This window comes from Sminthopsis crassicaudata, chromosome 2 (assembly GCF_048593235.1).
Source record: "Sminthopsis crassicaudata isolate SCR6 chromosome 2, ASM4859323v1, whole genome shotgun sequence".
Lineage (NCBI taxonomy): Eukaryota > Metazoa > Chordata > Mammalia > Dasyuromorphia > Dasyuridae > Sminthopsis > Sminthopsis crassicaudata.
In genome coordinates, this window is record NC_133618.1 from 32,881,259 (window position 1) to 32,901,985 (window position 20,727).

A 20,727-nucleotide genomic window follows, 5' to 3' on the forward strand; every position below is an offset into this window, starting at 1 on the left:
GCGGGGGAGGGAGAGAATTTGGAACTGAAAATTTTTAAAAAGAATGATTTTTTTTAAAGTGGGTTTTTTTCCTCCTAGTAGAACTTCCCCATTCTGTAATTGGGGAAAACCAGAGGTAATATGACTTGTCTGTGGTCACTCACAAAGACGGACAGAGCTTGGCCTCCAGGCTGATTTCGCAGAGAAATCAAGAATTTTAGAGTGAGAACACATCATTTAATCCTCCCTCCCCCATTTCCTGGGAAACTAGAGCTCAGAGGCTTAGCTTGATCTCCACAGCCCCCAATACACCTTAAAATCACTTCTTCGTGTTCCTAGTTATGTAGGAGCCGCAGTGCTGCAAGCTTCTTGAGGGTAGGAATTGTCTCCTTTTAGTTTTTATATCGGCAGCACCTTGGACAGGAGCCTCAGTTTCCTCGTCTGTAAAATGACCCTGAAGGTCCTTCCAGGTATAGCACAAACCCTCGTGCTGGGATCCATGCAAGAACGAATGTTTGGGGAACCCAAGGGGGGAGCCGACCTGCCCATCTTTGCTGGGTAGGGCCCCCACAGGGAGAGCTTCCTTCTCCGGGGCTCCCAGGTTAGTGGTACTTTCTGCTCCTCCCACCTGCCTCATTCTGCCCTCAAGAGTGTGTGGGTTCTAATGGCGATTCTTGGAGAAGAAAACCAAGGACACAAAAGGGAGAAATCCGGGAAGCCTTCGGCCCTGGGAGCTAACGCTGGGCTCCGAGCCAGCTGTAAACCCCCCTCAATCATCTTTGTAATTCGTCGTACGAAAAGCGATTAGGGACAAGGTAACTGAGCAGGAGGGTAATTAATCGCCGGTTGCTTCCAGCATGCGGAAGGCGAAGTTTTTTGCGCTCCGCTGAGACTTCAGTTTCCGAATCTGTTGCTGACCGAGTATTGTTAATTTCTTCTGGGGACACTCTGCGTGGTCCAGCCACGTCCCACTTTTAGTGATCCCGTCTGTGGTTTTCCTGGCACAGATGCCGGAGGGGCTGCCACCCCCTTCCCTGCCCAATTTACAAATGAGGAAACCGAGACAAACAGGGAGAAGTGACTTGCCTAGGCTGACTCGGAGCGGCACTCATCGCCCGCTGCCCTCCATATACATCCTTCTCTCCTTCAGTCCTCCTTCCCCCAAAAATGACTTCTAAATGTCAGAGCCCTGGAGCACACTTCCTATTGCCCCACCCTAGTTACTGTCCACCTGACTCCTGCGTTCGGAACTACTACGCGGCTGCCTCTGCTTTTTGGTTAAAGGGGGTCCGCATCCTCCAAAGTTAGGGACTCTCCGGCTCGGACCCCAGTGCACCGTCCGGTGACGGGCCCGAGCCAGGCCGGACCGACCTCGTTCCGGACTCCGTAAGGCAAACCAGAGCCTCGCCGTCCCACCGCAAAAGTCAGGCAAACCCCCCGGCGCCGGAAGCCCCTTTCTAACCGGGCCCAGCCGGCCGGGAGAAGGAGCCGCCGGAGCTCTAGGGCCGACGCCCCGAGCCAGGCGGGAGGCGGGGCCCAGTCCCGCGGCTCACTCCCGCCCACTCCCCGGCTTTCTTCGTTCTCCAGCGGACCGAGTGGCCCCGGGTGCCGCGCCACGGGAGGCGGAGAAGGGGGTCTCTGCCCGAAACTAACTGACAGCCTCGTGGAGAGGCCGGATCGGACGGGAAATGCCGGGGTTTTCCCCACTAACTTAGGTGACTCCCGGCAGACTTCTTGGCCCGAACTCGCCTTTTCCGTGGAAAGGACAGTGGAAAGCAGCAGGAGGCGCGGAGTCCCGAGGGGGCGGGCCTGGGCTCTCCGCGAGGAGGGCCCCTCCCAGGCCCTCAGTCCGGGTTCGGGTAGAGATTCTCCCCGGCTTCCTCTCCCTCCCTCCGCTCTCCCCCACACCCTCCGGGGGGACTCCCCGGCTTCCTCTCCCTCCCAAATCCCAGAAGCGGACTCTTGCCTGGGCTAGACCGAACCCCACTCCCCACCTTCCCCTCGGGGGAACAGCTCCGTCGCGACGGCCGGAGCCCGCCCCTCCCCCCGCAGGCAGCCGGGGCCTCCCTGCACGGGCGCCCCCCCTATTCCCCGGGGGCTCCTTCCCCTCCCGACCGCTGTCCAGCCCCACTTGCCTGCGAGCCTCCCGCGCTCGGAGCCGCTCAGTCCCTGCACGTAACTGGCCCGGCAACTTCTCCCTCTTGTTGCTTTGGCGTGAGTCAGAGGGGAGGGCCCGGGGGCTGCGGGGGCGGGGGAGCGCCCAGGGAAAGGGCGCTGGCCCGGGTCCTAGTCCTCGCCCTTCGGCCCCCGGGCAGAGATCTCGGAATCCCTAACGCTGCTCCGGGACCAGAAGCCTCTCCTGTTCCGGGGTCTCCTCCCTCCTTAGACCCATCCCCGGGACTGATGCGGGAGCAGAGACCCCACAGTGCCCCGGACTTACACTAAATGCTCGTTGGCCTGAAGTGGGCTTGAATCCCCTCATCCTCTTTTGGGGGGTTCACAGAGGGTTGTTGCCAAAATTGGAGGAAGGCCCATGACAGGGAGAACGTGCAGAAATTAAGAAAGTGAGAATTGCCCTCATTTCCTGCCCTCCTTATTTCTCTTCCCCTGTGGATAGGGGTGGGCATGGGCAGGAAAGCCTTTATTCCATAATTATGAGACTTAGAGCAGGGGGAAACCCTTAAGGGATCGACCCCACTTAGCACAGGCCCTGTCACACAGCTGCTGCTTAAGAAAGGGGTGTCCCTTCTGCTGATGTTTGCTGGCATTCAGGGTTTCTCCTCCCTCTGGATCTGACTTTTCTTGTGCAGCAAGATAACTGTATAAATATATGTGTGTGTGTGTGTATATATATATATGTATGTATGTATACATATTGGATTTAACATAGATTTGAGCATATTTAACACATATTGGACTACCTGCTGTCTAGAGGAGGGGGGAGGGGAAGGGAGGGAAAAGTTGGAACAGAAGGTTTTGCAAGGGTCAATGTTGAAAAATTACCCATGCATATGCTTTGTCAATAAAAAGCTTTAATTAATAAACAATAAAATAGATTTAATCAAAAAGAAAAAATAAAGGGCTGTCAACCAATTCAGCTCCCTCATTTTAGAGTGTATGATAGTTCTGGTCACACTATGCTCCTTGTCATGTAAGGAATTCAGGCAGCTTGGCCATCAGAGAATGATGGAATCATTAGGAAGGCCTGGGTGTAAATGTTCCACCTCACACTTAGTTGTACGACACTGCACAAGTCACTGAACATCCAACAAATCCCCTGGATTTACTTACTCAGGGGGGGTTGAGATCTGCCTCGGTGGACAGAGTTCCCCTCCCTTCTGCATCTGCATCTAGGACCAAAGAGGCACACTTTGACTCTCGAATCCAAAGATTTTAGCTCCCCATTTCCCCCAGGATAAGGATTGTTCTGACTGCTGAGACTGAGCCCTGGTCTTCTTCCTACTGGCAACCATTACTGTTATTGGCTTTGTAGAACCCATTCGAGTGTATATATATATATATATATATATATATATATATATATATATATATATATATATATATATATATATATATATATATATATATATATGCATGTCATTACATGTGGCTGAAGGAAAACCAGGAGGTTCTTTCTGAAAAAAATTCAGTTTCTGCTGACATACATTATGGCAGTTACTTCTCCCTTGATTACTACTAATCTCTTTGCAATTCATGCACTCATTTTTTCATTCTTTCTTTCATTTGCACTGGCTCTCAGAGCTATAACTGGCAATTTACATTCCACTTAAACTTCATGAAACAGATCCTCAAATGAACTTCTCAAGACAAATGCCATTGGTGGAGAGAGGGAAATCAACAGAGCAGGGCTGGGAAATCCATTGCTTCTTTCTGAAAAAAATCCAGATTCTCCTTCCATATATTATGGCAGTTACTTTGCCTACTCCCTTGGTTACTACTTATCTTTTTGCATTTCATGTGATCATTTCTTCATTCTTTCTTTCATATATCCATTCAACATTTCCAAGCCCAGTCTCTTAGAGCTATAACTAGCAATTTTCATTCCACTTAAACTTCATGAAACAGGCCCTTGTCAAGACAAATTCCATTGGTGGAGAGAGGGAATAGGGCAGGGCTGGGGCTGAAGGAGTTAGCCTAGAGTGGGGCAGTTGGGAAAGGAAGATAGATAGTTGCTAACTTTTTACTGTAACTAATGATGTACTTACTACCTAGAGAGGCTTCTAAAGAGCAGGCCATTAATACTCTCTGTATGTTGATGATGTGGTCCCCAGGCTTTTTGGCAAATATATTGAGGGCTACAGTGGAAAGAGAATTGGAGGTAAAACTTGGGTTCAAGATCCAATATACTCAGCTAGCTTTATGACTAGAGCAAGTCAGAGCATCCAGATAGCTTTTTTTTGTTGTTGTTGTTGTTGTTGTTGTTGTTGTTGTTGTTGTTGTTGAGGCAATTGGGATTAAGTGACTTGCCCAGAGTCACAAAGCTAGGAAGTGTTAAGTGTCTGAGACCAGATTTGAACTCAGGTCCTTCTGGTTCTATCCACTGCACCACCTAGCTGCCCCCATCCTGGTAGCTTGTTAATTAATCAAGTATTCAGATGATTTGCCATCTTATGGATGTGGATGACTCCTCTGTTGACCAGGATAGCAACCTATTCATGTCTGCTGGGTTATCTGTCTCCTCCCATATGTTCCCCACAGGAGACTTACCCACATTGAGACGGTGCTCCAAAGCACATGGTTTTTCCACTGGTCTCACCACATGACTAGCCTGTCCTTTTTGATTCTATATTTTTTTGATGACATCCTTTATTTCAGTTCTTTTTCATAGTTCCTTGTTACATACCACAGCTTATTCACACCCACCAGGTACCTCCCTTCAGTCTTCTGAGAGATATTTCTTCATAATTCTTTAAAGACTAAAATGTTCCATGACTTGTAGCTGCACGATCCCCAGCAAACTGGGTATTAAAAAGCTGTGCCTTATTTGGAGCTGTGCCCAAACGGCTATCAAACTGTGTTTTCCCTTTGATCCAGCAGTGTCTCTACTGAGTCTATACACCAAAGAGATCGTGAAAAAGGGAAAAGGTCTCACATGTGCAAAAATGTCTGTGGCAGCCCTTTTTGTAGTGGCAAGGAACTGGAAACTGAGGGGATACCCAACAGTTGGGGAATGGCTGAATAAGTTATGGTCTTTGAATGGTAAGGAATATTATTGTTCTATAAGAAACAACCAGCAGGATGATTTCAGAGAGGCCTGGAGAGACTTACAGGAACTGATGCTAAGTGAAGTGAATAGAAGCAGGAGATCATTATGCATGGCAACAAGATTATACAAAGATCAATTCTGATGGACGTGGCTCTTTTCAACAACGAGATGATTCAGGCCAGTTCCAATAGATTTGTGATGGAGAGAGCCATCTATGTCCAGAGAGAACTATGGGAATTGAATGTGGAAAAACATCATAGTATTTTTACCTTTTTTGCTTGATTTTTTTTTCATTTTTTCCCCTTTTTCTTTCTTTCTTTTCTTTTCTTTTTTTTTAAAGGCTGGGGTTAAGTGACTTGCTCAGGGGTCACACAGCTAAGAAGTGTCAAGTGTCTGAGACTAGATTTTAACTCGGGTCCTCCTGAATTCAGGGCTGGTGCTCTATCCACTGCGCCACCTAGCTGCCCCTTATGATTTTCCCTTTTTGATCTGATGTTCCTTGTGCAGCATGGTAAATGTAGAAATAGGTATTTCAAAATTGCACATGTTTAACATATATTGGATTACTTGCTTCTAAGGAAGGGAGTAGGAGGAAGGGAGGGAGAAAAATTTGAAACACGAGGTTTTGCAAGGGTGAATGTTGAAAACTATCTTTGCATGTATTTTGAAAATAAAAAGCTATTCTTAAAAATAAAATAAAATCTTTCATAATCTGAAAAAAGGATGTACCAAGAGAAGTTTGTAATCATTAGAAAAATTCCATAATTAAAAGACTTGCATAATTTCTCAGAAGCAATCCAGCCTGCTCATCCTCCTGATACAACTTGTCAGTCAATACACATTAAATGCCTACTATGTGCCAAGCACTTTTGTTTGTTTGAATTGTTTGCCCAAGAAGATAATGATGGATGAGATCTATGGTCAGCCACCTAATCTGTGCCACAATCTGGGCAATAACAGGCACTCTGTATCTATTTAGCTTTTCCTTTGGTCAGGATAAACTCTTATCGAGACATTACAAGTATCTTCCAAGAATCTCCATGGTGGTTCCAGATTTGCTGCAACCAGCCTTTTGTTACTTGCAAGCAGTAACATCTCCTGCATTTCACCATCCATAGGAAATACCTCTTCAACATGGACTCCACTCTAAATCGCTCTGTCACAGTGGTAAATATCTGGTAAGTATATATGATAATTATCATCCAATGATCACCAAAGTTATTTGCTGTAATTTTGGATTAATATGATCTAAGGCTTTTCCCAGGCCCTTAAAATCTTTCCTTCTTTTAGATATCTATCTTGTGAATCAATATACTCACAACCAAGTAATCAACAAGCAGTTAAGTGCCAATGTGTGCTAAATGGGATTAAAAAAATGTACATGGGGGCAGCTAGATGGAGCACTAACCCTGAAGTCAGGAGGACCCGAGTTCAAATCTGCCCTCAGACACTTAACACTTCCTAGCTGTGTGACCCTGGGCAAGTCACTTAATCCCAATTGTCTCAGGGGAAAAAAAGTACATGTAAATTTCATCTGGAAGGGTTGCTTTTCCCATCTTTGTTCTCTTTAGTGCCATTTCAGTCTCTTCTATAGATATATCAGGACTGCAGTGTTAGCATTCAAGCAAGACAAAATAAAATGCCATCAAGATCCTTGAAGAAGGATTTTCTTCCATTGTCCTTCCATTTTTATGCTCTCGGGTTGACTTTGCTCAGTTGAGTTTCTAATTAAGTTCTCTTTAAACTAATTTTATTTTCCATTGCTTAGTTCCATTTTACGAGACGATGCAGTTCATAATCATGGATCACACTTCCCTGTAAAATTTTACAAATGAGACTGGATTCTAAACCAGTATTGCCTTTGGCTGCCATGATTCAAAGTCCACGTGAGCATGTCATATCCTGACTCAATACTCCAGTAGCTCCCTATTACCTCCTGAGTTTGCCATTGAAATCTCAATACTACCTGGCCTTTTCCTAATTTTCCAGTCATTTTACACATTATTCCACTCCATGCACTACTGAAATCCAGCTTTATTGGCCTGCTCATTTTACACCCACGAGACTCCGATGCCATCTGTGTCTTTGTCCCAGCTGTGCTTGTGGCTGGAATGTATTCCCTCTTCATTTCTGTCTGTTAAAACCCCTAGTTTCCAACCAACATTGTATTCCTTATTTATATATGTGTATATATATATATATATATATATATATATATATATATATATATATATATATATATATATATATAAATGTGTGTAGGACTTGGCAGTGGAAGATCTATGTATGCTCTAAGTATATTTAGCATCTCTGCACAGCCAGCCCATGTGGAAGAAGCTGGGGCCCATGCCTCTCTGTGAGATTTAGACCATTCCAATTTGTTATAGGTCTCATTACTAAAAAGGAGCCTTTGATTGGTGAGCTGGAAATTAGGTTTAGAAAGGGAAATAATTAGACAATTAAGTCCCCTTCCCCTTACCAGGTGATGAATTCGGAGGATTAGAAAGTTTCCTCCTTCCTATACATGTGTGTATACATATGTGTTCAAATATACACAAATATGTCTACTTATATGTATATGTATAGATATTTTGTGTAGAGATAATTTATAAAAATATATTAAATTTTCATAAAATTCAAAAATTAACAAAACAAGGAGACCAAAAGCACTTTAAAAACCATAGTCAATCAATTGATAAGGAGGCATGTCCCTGTGGACATGTCTCCCCCAGCTAGATTGGAAGCTCTTCGAAGAAAGGAACAGTTTCACCTTGGTCTTTGTATCCTAGCATTTATTACACAATAAGGACTTGATCACTGCTTGGTGACTTTAAATTATTGAAATCTTTGTCTATGTCCTTTCTTCTATCTGTGCCCCATTTTTCATCCTTAATAATTTTTTTTTTAAATAAGAGGGGATGAACATTTATTAAATGACTACTGTGTGCCAGGCACTCTGTTAAGCACTATAAATATTATCTCATTTGATAATAAATAATAAGTTCAGATGAAGTGGTTTGAATCACACGTCCTATCTTTTTTTCTCCTTTTTATTTTACTAGCTTTGTTATCTCTGGCTCTCTGCCCTAAGTAGGCAGTATGACTGTATACAGATGACTGATTCATAGAAAACTCCCACATCCACAACAAGTTGTTTCCTGTCTGTTAAAATATGATCAGTTTTATCTTTATGTGGTTAGTCAAGGCTTGTCATACAAGCATTTACTGATTTTTTCCCTTGAAAAAAATACTCATAATCTAGAAGCATCAGGCTTCTGGGGAGACTTTCAAACTTTGGCCTCTTGTTTCTTTCTCCTGAACTATATATTTCCAAAACATTTCTAAATCCATTGCCCCTGTTTCTACCCTTGCTCTGATGTCATTGAGTAGCAAAACATATGCAGATTCAATGTGGAGGACATAAGCAATTCCTCATTGAATCTCTCAATTTTATCCACTACCAGTGTTTGAACACGAGTTACATTTGTTCACAATATCACAAATATTACAATATGGGATGATCAAATGTGCTATGAAGTGATTTTAGAAATTATTTGAAAATTCTATATTTACACGATAAATAAAATGTACATTTTCACATAAATAGAATTTTTTAAAATGCTACATTCAGCTGTGAATCTCTATTAAATACAATTATGTACATAATGCTATTATGGTTTTATTTTTATCTTTTATTTTTTCTGTTTCTTTTTTAAATTAAAGCTTTTTACTTTTAAAACATATTCATATAGCATTTATATAGTACTGATTATGTACTAGGCATTGGGCTAAGTGCTTTACAAATATAATTTCATGTGGTCCTTAGAAAGCCCATAGGAGGTAGGATGCTGTTATTATCTTCATTTTTACAGCTGAGGAAGCTGAGGCACAGGTTAAATGACTTGCTTAGGGTCACACAGCCAATAAGTGTCCTAGACTGGCTTTGAACTCAGATCTTCCTACCTCCAAGCATAGTACTCTATCCACTCTACCACTTCAAAGCTGTCCTAAATATAAGAAATGTGAATTTATTACAATAGCAGTATGAATTGTAGTATAATACAAAAAGAGCACTGCACATGGGTTCAAAATACCTAGTTTGGGGTTCTGGTTCAAGTAATAATGGTGAAGTCATTCACCCTTCTTCTATTATTGTTGTTCAATGATCTCAGTTTTGCATGAATCTTTGTGCTTCCATTTGGGGTTTTCTTGACAAAAATGCTGGAGTGAGTTGCCATTTCCTTCCCCAACTCATTTTGCATTTCTTGCTCTATCCATTTAATGGGAGCAATAATATTTGTTTTGCTCATCCCACTGAATAATTGTGAAGATCAAATGAGATAATATGTAAACCTTTAAGTTATGTGAACGGAAATCTATTATTATCCAAAAATAATTGTATTTTGAATTAAAAAAGCATATGCATAGATACTTTTCAATATTCATCTTTGCAAAACCTTCTGTTATGGTTTTATTTTAAAATATATAATGAATCCAGCAAGTAGCTTTCAAAGGTGTCCTACTTGTACCTCATACTCTTTCTGGCCTTCTTCTTTCCTTTTGTGCATTTAAAAAAAAAAAAATAATGAGTTTTTTCCTTTAAAAATTTTTCTCTTTTAGTTATCGTATCTCTAATATCCCTCTTTCTTCAGCACTTCCTACTCTTCATGAAAAAAAAAATAAAGAAAAAGAAAACCCTTGGAACAAAAATCAAACAAAACAAAACCCCACATTAGTTCTGTCTGCAATGTATATTTTATTCTATATCTTAGTCCATCACTTCTCTGTCACAGCAGATAGCCTGCTTTATCATGGGTCTTCTGGAATTAAGATTAGTTATTACATTGATTGAATGTAAACTTAAATCCTTAAAGTTGTCATTATTTGTTATTGTATAAATATTCTCCTGAATATTTATATATATAATTTATGTAGAACCTCCTGGTTCTACTCATTTCATTCTGCATCAGTCCACACAAGTTTTCTCAGGTTTCTCTGAATCTCTCTTTTGACATTTCTTACAAAGCAATAATGTTCCATTACATGTATATACCATAGTTGGCTCAAGACATCCCTTAATTAGTGGGCATCCCCGTAGTTTCCTGTTCTTTGCCGAAACAAAATGCGTTCCTGTAAATATTTTTGTACATATCGGTCCCTTTCTTTTTATTTCTTTAGGGTATATGGATAATTGTAGCATATTGTTGGGTTAGAGTGTGCACTGTGTATGTGAGCACATGTGTATACACACACGTCATTGTTTGGCCATTTTTCTTGAAAAGGACTATATCACATATCAGGAAGGGGACGTTATTTAATGTGAGGCAGGACTAAGCAAAATCATCAGCCTTACTCCGGTTCATCTGAGTCTAGTGTCAAGACATAGGTCAGAATGCCTGGAAATGACCTACTCTCTCTCTCTCTCTTTCTTTCTGTCTGTCTGTATGTCTGTCTCTCTTTCTCTGTCTCTCTCTCTCTCCTTTTCTCCTTTTTCTCTCTCCCTTTCTCTCTCTCTCCATTACTCATGTATGTATGTACATGTGTATATGTCTATACACATACATATACACAATTTAGTGAATTTGGGGCATAATTCCAAATTGTTTTCTAGCATGGCTAGAATAATTTGCAAATCCATCAATAGATGGCAGAAGTGTGCCTATTTTCCCAAAGCCCCTCCAACAATTGTCATTTTCTTCCTTGTGATCTTCACTAATTGAAAAAGTATGAGATGGAACCTCAGGTTTTTAAAAATCTTCATGTCTCTAATTTATCAGTGATTTGGTGCATTTTTCATATGGTTGTCGAAAGTGTCTTTTTTTTACCTTTGAGATCTGCTTGTTCCTATTCTTTCACTATTTTAAAGATGATATTTCTTTAAAATTAATAAACAAATGAATAAAGAAAATTCAGATTTCTTGTTGCCTGTAGGCACATAAGAACAACTCTACCAGTCCCTTCACTTATCCGTGTGATCTGTCTTTGCACTCAGTTGCAAGCTACTTTGGGTTTTATTTACAGGGAAAATGTAGAAATAGAATTTATTTCCTACTGTAGTATGTCTACACATGGGTCACTGAATAAGGATTTCACATCTGGAAAACCAACAACTCAGTTGAATTTTATAGTCTCAAAATGGTGTGATTCTTACCATCCTTCTACCCTTCTCTGCCATCCTCAGTGAGAAAGTGGAAAGGGGCTTCAAAGGACAGAGGCCATCTTGTATTTTTTCTCTGTTTCATGGGTGCCATGTGCAAAGAATTTGTCTCTGATTGAGTGAAAAACCTCCCAGTACTTAGCTATGCTGCTCCTCAGAAAGCGGACTCAAGTCTATTGCCAGGATTGCAGTTTTTCACAATATATCATCCAGCTGACATTTTTAAAGCATTAAAAAGTTTACAAAGTTTGCACACATCAATCCATAGAAAGCGAACAACAATTTAGGTAGATACCACAGGCACTTTTAAACCCCCATTTTACAGCTAAAGAATATGAGATTCTAAGAGACCTGCCTATGGCCACATAGCAACATGGACACCTGGGACCTTCTGATTACTGGTCCAGCACTGTCCAACTACAACACAAGGAGAAGAGGCTAGGGTGGACAAGAGGGAGAAATGGATAGAGACAAAGAGATGGAGAAAATGAGATCATTCCACTCTTGGGGATAACAGGAAATCCATCCACTTCACAGGGGTTTTTGTGGAGAAAGTGCTTTGTAATATAAAGCACTGCATAAATATGAACTGCCAGCAACCAACCTCAGACACATCCTCTGGGCGAGTCATTTAACTGAAGCACTCTGGGCAGTTTGCTCAGGCTCCAAGTTACAAAGATGTTGTCGGCCTGCTTTGGTAGAGAGAGGGTCCTCACCTGGGATTCAGCGATTTCCCTCTTTTACCTCTCTCCTATTTATACTACATTTCACTCCTCTTGCATATATATTTATTTGCTTGTTATCTTCCCCCCACCCCCAAGTATATTGGAAGCTCCTTGAGAGCAGGAACTATATTTTGCCTTTTTGTATCCCAGCTACTTAGCACAGTGCCTGGCACATAAATGGTTAACGTTTAATGATTAAGAATTTCCCATGCTAATTAAATCATTGTCCACAGCAGCAGCACTACTAGTAATAATCTAGAAGTGTTAATGTTGGGGTGCAGAGGGAGCCCCAAAACATATTGGGGTTCCAAACTGGTGTCACGGGTGTCCCAACAGAATTTGGGAAACTTAAATAATTTCGAAGTCGAGAGGAAAAGTGCTTATTACAGTTGTAACCCCAATTCGAGCGGGCTAAATTCCAAGAGAGGAATTTAGCAAGGAGCAAGCAAGTACGCTTTGGGGATTGGGGGAGTCAGAACAAAGAACAGAGTCAATGACATCATGAGGTTAGGGTTCACATGATTGGTGGGAGGTTTGGGAGTGGGGTCTAATAACAACTTTTCTTCTCTCGTGAAACAAAGAATTGCTCATTGTTTGAATCCAGGTGCAGATAGCAGCCCAGACTTTTGGATGACGGACTGGAAAACCTTGAAGGACAGCTTGGAGGAATAAAGAGATCAGGCTCAACTCCCTTTCTTTCACACACATTCTCCGGGGTTGGCCCACATCCCTCCCAGTAGCTACATTCCAAAGCAAGGACATCATTCCCAAGGGCTACAACACATCATGAACAGTCGTAGTATTAATAGTAGTAGAAGTAGGAGTAGTACTGAGGAGGAACAGGAGGAGTAATAGTAACAATAGTAGTAGGAATAGTAATAATAGTAATGTAGTACTAAAAATAATAGTATTAATGGTAGAAGAAGAATTAGTATCAATGGCAGGAGCAGCAGAAGTAGTAATAGTATTGAGTAGAAATAGGGGCAATTAAATGACACAGTAGATAGACTGCTGGTCCTGTAGTCAGGAAGACTCGAGTTCAAATCCAACTTCAGACATTTAACAATTACTAGCTATGTGACTCTGAGCAAGTTACTTAATTCCAATTGCCTTGTCAAAAAAAAAAAAAAGTAGAAATAGTACTAGTAGTAATAATTACAGTCAGGAGCAATGGTAGACATAATAATAGTATTAATGGTAGGACTAATATTAGTTTACTACTACCAGTAATATTAATTTAATGGTAGTAGTAGTAACAGTGTAGTAGTAGTAAGAAAAGTGTAGTGATAGAATAGTAATATAAAGAACAATATTACTAGAAGTAGTAGTTTTACTACTAACAGCAGTAGAAGAAGTATTAATGGTAGTATTATTAGTTTCATATTAGAAGTTCTAGTAGTAACAGTAGTAGAAAGAGTAGTAGTGAGAGAAGTGTAGTGATAGAAGAGTATAGTAATGGTAGTGTAGTATTAGTTTAATGGTAGAGATTGGAGTAGTAGTAGTAACAGTAGTAGAGGCAGTAGTGGTAGTAAGAGAAGTAGAGTGGTAGAAGTACTAGTCGTACTAGTAATAATGGTAGAAGGAGATGGAGGAGGAGTGGTGGTGGTGGTAGAAGTACTACTGGTAAGAGTAATAGCATCACTAGTAGAAGGAGTCATAGTAACAGCAGTAATAGAAGTAGTGGCAGCATTAATATTAATAACAGAACTAACTCTAGTAGCATTTGAATATAAAAATCAGTTATTATATGCACCTTGGCAATAGCTCTACAAACGTCAAGGATCCGTAGTAACACTGACACTGAAATTCTCCCCTTAACCTCCCAACACCTCTCCAAGGTAGCTGCCAGGAAGACCCCCTCGGATAGCTGAGGTCAGATGACTTGCCCTGGGTCATGTGACCAGTAAGTCTATGACTAAGGCCACATTTGAACTCGGATCCTCCCGACTCCAGGTCCAGCGCTCAGGGCACGACACCCGCTGGTTGAGCAGGACCACTGCCCCGGTTTACGGGCAAAATCGCTGCACTCTGGCTTATGATGAAGAGCTATGAGGGGTCCATCTGAACCTGGGTTCCCCAGGCCGGGAAGGCTTCTTGGAGGAGGCTGCACTGCCCCGCATCCGGGGACTTGCAGCAGGAGGCGGAGATGGGAGGATGGTCATCCCAGGTCGGGGTGAGGTGGGAGGAAAGAGGCTGGGGGCGTGGAAGTGACTTCTAATTGACAGACCGAGAATGAAGGCCACACTAGGCCCGCCACACCCAACGAGCTCCACTAAGTTCTCCTTTCCGAACGCCCAAGATTAGCCGCCTTCCAAAGCCACACCCGCCCTTTTCGCGGAGCATCTTGGGAATGGTAGTTTTCCGGAAGCCCCCTCTCTGCTGCCCTTCAGGAGGCTGTACTACAAACCCCAAAATTCAGCAGGAGGGAAGAAGATCCGGGCCTTTTTAGGGATGGATTAAGTTTGGGGGACCTCGGACGGAAGCCTTTCTCCCTAATCTGAGAGTTTGTGAATCGTTCTGCCTGACTTCGAGGGGAAGAGAGGGATGACCCACGACGCCTTAGAAAAGAGAACACCGCACCCATCCCTCGCCCCGTTTATGCCCCACCCATCTCGCAAAGTAACCAATCAGAATTGAGACAGCAAAAGACCACGCCCCTTGTCTCTGGTAGTTGTCAATCAGTTCCTTCAGGCCCCTCCGAGGTACCCGCAGAGACCCTAAGCTCAGTTCGGCTTTTTCTCCCTGCCCCCCTTCCCCAATCCTGCTCGTGACTCGGACCTCGGGACCAGCCCCGCTCCGTGGCCCGTCATCCCCTACCGCATCCCTCCAGGATCCATATTCCTAAGGAATAGAAAAGCAGTGAGGGGGGAGGGCCGTTCTTGGAGTTGGGCCCTGGGTTCCAATTCTAGCTTTGCCACTGCGGGACCTCGGGCCAGTCTTTGGGTCTCAGTTTCCTCAACTGAACAATATTCCCGGGGCCAGCAGTCAAGCTGGGTGTCCAAGACAGCTGAAATCAGGAAAACCCGCGCTGCCATGCCACCCCCGGCGGGGCCGTTACGGTTACCGTCCGGTCTCCCAGGCGGAGTCCTCCTGTGCGCCGCCCCCTCTCTCACCGTCATCCCCCTCCAAAAAAAAAAAAAATTGTAGCCGGGGCCTGTCCTCTCCTCCTCAGTTTCCCCTTTGCAACATCTCTCGAACACCCCCTTTCTCTCTGACAATTCCAGCCTCTGGGGCAAACCTCGACTGGTCTACTGCAGTAACCCGTGGCCGGGGGTGGGGGAGGGGGGAGGATAGAGGGGAGGCTCCTCTAGCCCTGTCCCCACCCGCTGCATCCCCTCGCCCGAGTCACTGCTGTAACCCGTGGCCGGGGGTGGGGGAGGGGGAGACGCCGGGGGATGGGGAGGACAGAGGGGAGGCTCCTCTCGCCCTGCCCCCACCCGCTGCAGCCCCACGTCCGGGTCACTGCTGTAACCTGCGGGGAAGGCTCGGCCTGCTCCGAGTCTCTCCCCACTCCAATCCCCCTCTCTCTTCAGCTGTCAAACTGATCTCCCCAAAGCGCAGATCTGGCCCTGTATTAAATAACTCCACAGGCTCCCTTTCGTCGCCAGGATTAAATAAAAACCCTGTTCATCACCCAAAGCCCTTCATAACTTGCCTTTCCAGCCTCCTTCCGCGTTAACCCCTCCCCTCCCCCCGCCATCTGCAGACTCTGGCCTCCGGGCTGTTCCTTAACAGATTTTCTAAACTCCCGACTCCGGGCGGGGGGCCGGAATGCTCCAGAGCCCTGCCCCGCTTCCTGCTCCCTCAGGCCCAGCTTCTACAGGAGTCCTTCCCGAGCTGACATCCCCCCACTGATCTCCTCCAGTTTATCCCGCGTGTGTGGATCTTGTTAGGACCCAGTTCTTTCCGTGTTTCCCTCCCCCCCCCCCGGGGCTCCTGTGGAGGAGAGACTTCGTTTGCCCCCCCCTTCACTCTGTGTCGGATCCAGCCGGCGCCTGACCCTGGGCAAGTCGGTTAACCTAAAATCGGGGTAATAATAGCAGCTCCCATCCCCCACGTCCCTGGTGAGAATTACGTGAAGTCAAATTATTTGCAAGCCTTAAAGCTATTATTATAGACCCATTCCCCACTGCAGCCAGCACGAGGGGCCCTGGAGACTCGCAGGGCATCTCAGGACTTGGAAAGAAGCTGAAGCTAAGATGGGCTCCCACCCAAGCCGGGCGGTGAGAGCGGGACCTGAATTCCCCAATTTCAGCCAGAGGCCTCAGGCCAGAGCATCTCTCTGGTTCCCAATCCAACCTGCTCATTTCTCCCTGGGCCACTGATGTTCAAGGGCTCCTAGTAGAGCTGATTTAGATCTGGAGAGACCTCAGAGCTCCAAATGGATCATTTTACAGATGAGGAACCTGAGGCACAGTTAATGGCTGGCTCTCCCAACTATAAATCAAATAATGGATAGAGATTCAGACAGACATCACCCTTCGTAGCTGATTCACTTGTCACTTTCCTTCTCTTGCCCTCAAGCTCCTACCTACTAAATGAGCATTTCCCTTAGTCCCAGTTCCACGATGATTTCCCAGCTCTAAATGCACATCTCACAAGGCCAAGCCAGCCTGGATTATAGAGGGAAGAAAAGCAACGGGGTCCCCATCTTTTTGCTGTTCCTAACCACAGCTGTGCATCCTAGTTTGGGGAGAGAGATCCTGACCTTGGCTTCCCCACCTTAGCCCTTTCATCTCTTTTCAGAGCTTGTGACTTACCCAGAGCCCTCTGTGCCAGCCCGTGGTCTGCCTGTTGATTGGGAGGAAGCCCCAGGTATGTGCTCTGTCCTTGGTCCCTGGGCAGCCTGTCTCCTGAGGCCTCTTTTCAACTCAGTCTGGCTCCCAGGTGGGGCCTCAGGTTACAGCCCTATCAGGAGCAAAGACACGACACTGGTCAGCCACGCATTGGACTTTCCATCTCTAGCCCCATTTCAGGCTTTTCCTGGGCTGTGCTTGATGTCATCCACCCCTCATTCTTTAGGGAGCATCACCTCTCCCCCTTTATCTCTCACCCAACCTCTCCCCTGGGAGGTTCAGACTGTTTTGCAATGCTTAAAAGCTGAATTGGGTTCTCTTTGTTGTTGTTTGGGCAAAACAATCACCTACTTCTTAGGCGCTGGAATGTTTCTAACTGGAAACATCTCTGATTACAGCTTCAGACAGGGATGTCCAATGGGGAGGGTTCCATATTACTTTAGGATCATCGGAGGAATTATTCCGGCAATTGACCTTTTACCTTTTTAGCTTAGAAGTGGTGTAGCATGGGGGGAGGAGGGGAGGGAAATGAATTTAAATGCAAAGGACTGGGTTCAAATTCTACCTCTCTCACAGAGAGTTACAGTGGCTACACTGCATTGGATTTCTCTGAAGAACTGAGGTCAAAACTTGCCTTTCTTTGAGCCCTAAAAACTTAGCACAGTAGCATGATAAATGTGGAAATATGTTTAGAAGAATTGCACATGTTTGGCCTATACTGGATTACTTGAAGGGAGGGGGAAAGGAAGGGAGAAAAATTTGAAACACAAGGTTTTGCAAGGGTAAGTGTTGAAAACTATTGTTGCATGTATTTTGAAAATGAAAAGCTATTATTAAAAAAACAACATACTGTCTGGCATCTAAGTTTATTAATGGATTGATTGACTAGCTGATAATGATCCTGGACAGGTCACTTAACCTCTCAGCCTCAGCGACCCCATCTGTGTAATGGAACTACTAATGGCTCCAACCTCCCAGGATTGCTATAAGGATGTCTAAAATGCTTTGCAGATCTTAAAAGTTATCATCACCAACACTACTGCTGCCACCCTCATCCTCATCCTCATCATCATCATTCGTATTAGTAATAATTTGTGACCTTGAACAGGTCACCTTCCTGGGCCTGAGGTAATTGTAAAATGCTGTGGTTGGACTCAATATCCTACAAGGGACCTTTTAATCTTGGAATCTTTCTCAGGGAACAATGAATTGTTGTTCCAAGGAGGTGGTATGGGCAGTATTCAAGAGTTTTATTTCAATTATTGAATGAGAGGTCTTTTGTTGAATAGTATCTTTCTCCTCTGTCTCTGTCTCTGTCTCTCTGTGTCTCTGTCTCTGTCTCTCTCTGTCTCTGTCTCTCTGTCTCTGTCTCTCTCTCTGTCTCTCTGTGTCTCTGTCTCTCTCTGTCTCTCTCTCTTTCTCTCTCTCTCTGTCTCTCTCTCTCTCTCTCTCTGTATCTTGCCCTCTTTCTGTCTCTGTCCCTCTATTTCTCTCTCTACACACACACACACGCACCCTTTGGGGGAAGTTGGTAACTTCCCCAGTTTCTATAGCATTTGTCCTCTATCTAACCTAAAACTGAGCAGGACAAAGCCCCTTGTTCTTAGGCTCTGTCTTCCAAGGTTGCCAGCCTCATACTGATAAAACTTAACCAGAGGGAGTCTACAGTGGCTGAAGCAAGCTTTTATTCCCTCCCAGTCTCCAGCTGTTTGGGCTCTGCTGGAGCTACGGGCCAGATTTCCCCAGGTATAGATCTTCCACACAGAAACATTTCCCTCTTGTTCATAATTAGGTTACAGCCTTGGGGTACAATGGCTGCTTGAGGCTTGTGTCTGGGGCACTGAACTCAGTCTGGACTAGATGCTCCTCAGGGACACCCATCCCTCTCTCCTGGTATTATTGGTTCTTTTGGCATCAGAAAGGGGTCAATGCTTCCCCAGAGGGGGCAGAGAACCTGTTATCTTGCCATGCTTTTATTTCTGTTTGAGATATGAAGAGTCTCTGACTCAGCATTATTATTACAGCAGCTGGGCTGTAAATACATTTTAAAATGTGCAAAGCCATTGCATATGCTATTAGGTACCTTTTTAATACTCTATTTAAGCGATGAGGAAAGTGAGATTGAGAGGAATTAATTACCCATGATCCTGGGTAAGGGGTTGGGGTTCTAACTCAAGCAAATATAAGAAGGTGCCAGCCTACATCAGAGGCAGTAGGGTGCCCTTTGCCCATAGCATCGAGGAGCTAGCTGGTCCTTTTCCTCTCCTTTTATCTCAGGCATTAATTCAGTGCGACAAATATCTGCTCTTTATTTTTATAACTCCATTTCTTGAGATAGCCTTCCCCTCGCCTTGGGAGCTGTGCCTCATAGCAAAGAATCAAAAAAAGAAAAAAAAGAATTGAGCAAAACTAACCCCTGAGCCCAGTGTTCCGTATCCGTGGCCCCCACCCCAGCAAAGAAGGGAGGGAGGCGCATTTTCAGTCTCTCCTGTGGAGTTAAACTTGGTCACTGAATGAGATGAGGTGAGATCTTTCAAGACAGTTGTGAAAATCGAGTAAGGCTTCATCTACTTCAGAGTTCGAGTAGGCCTGAAGGACTCTGAAGGGCATTGCCTTCCCCTCCTATGACATCTCCCTATTTCATCCAAATATGGGCAACTATGTACTTATTGGTCAAGTTCAATTTCATGGGTAGATCTCGCGTTTAGAATGTAAGACTCTCAGCCAATGAGGATGAGGGTCAGTGGTGGGAGGGGGCGTTTTGCGTTAGGGATTAAAGGTGCTGTCCTGCCCACAGGAGGCGCTTCCTCTCTTCGATAGTCTACTCGAAGAGTGGGACGCCCTTCTCGCGAGAATGTACAATAAACTTTGCTTTTCTCTAGAGCTCTCTCCAGCTTTTTTTATTAAATGGTGACCCTTCACCATTTCTGTACCACACAGTTTGGGGGCTCGTCCGGGATCCTTTACTCGGTGAGTAAGTGAACTCCTGGGTGCTAGTGGGATGGCGCCCTGCCTTGATTTAGGCAGCCCGCCAGCTTCCAGGGGCTTCTCCTTGCTCCCTGACGTAGAGTGGACCCGAAGTGGAGAAACTCAGAGAAAAGCAACGGAAACTCCGCGGTGAAAATCCCAACCGGTTGGTGGAGGACAGATCAGTCAAGAAATTTGTTGCGCAGCAACCCAGAGGTAAGCGTCCTGTGAAGCCCCTTGAGTCTAGTTATAGGTTCTGGAGGGGGCTGTAGACGGTAGACAGGAAGAGAGCTAGGCCTTCCTGGGTGACTGAGTTAACAGGCGACGGTTAGCGTGTTTGGGCGTTTAGGAGTCTGTTAAACTCCTTCCAAATTCAATGGGTGTGGCCTAGTCCCAGCCAGCCCTCGCGGAGAGAAATGAGAAAAATATCAGAAAATACCGGTAGATATTCCCTTGGGAGATAAATTAAGTAATTGGAACAAACTGCCAAAATATGAGGAAAAATAAAAAGCAAGAAAAAGATGATAAGGTATTGTTGTTTTGTTGCAGACTGGTGGTGCCAAAAGGATTAAATGGTACCTGAAAGGAAGGACCTGAGAGGATTTAATTCCATTAGCCCTTCCAGGGGCCTTCGGGCGGGGAGGAGAACTAGGTCTTTTGAAGCAGGGGTCGTTTCAGCTGACCAGAAATAGCTGTTAGTAGATCCCATTTGGGATCAGAAACCCTGTACTCGGGGAAGTATGTGGGATTGAGCCAGTGAAGATGGTGGCTTCCTTCCTCTTCCTCCCACGTGTCCTGACTGCAGCAGGGCCACGTGGGCCGGGGGAAAGAAACCGCTATTTAGTGAAGTTCATTGTTTCAAATCTGATAGCAAAG

General features: G+C 44.5%; 1 protein-coding gene across 2 annotated transcripts in view; it reads right to left on the bottom strand.

Annotated features, from left to right (window-relative positions):
* The window catches only part of CAPG (capping actin protein, gelsolin like), a 37,830-nt gene extending 20,844 nt beyond the window's left edge, over window positions 1-16,986 (bottom strand). The window contains exon 1 of one of the 2 annotated variants that reach the window (XM_074285629.1): window positions 16,849-16,986. The gene's annotated coding sequence lies outside the window, so the exon portion shown is untranslated. Of the gene's footprint in view, window positions 1-2,114; window positions 2,234-16,848 lie in introns of those variants that run through there. The other variant, XM_074285628.1, reaches the window with a different exon arrangement.
* Window positions 16,987-20,727: the final 3,741 nt, after the last annotated feature.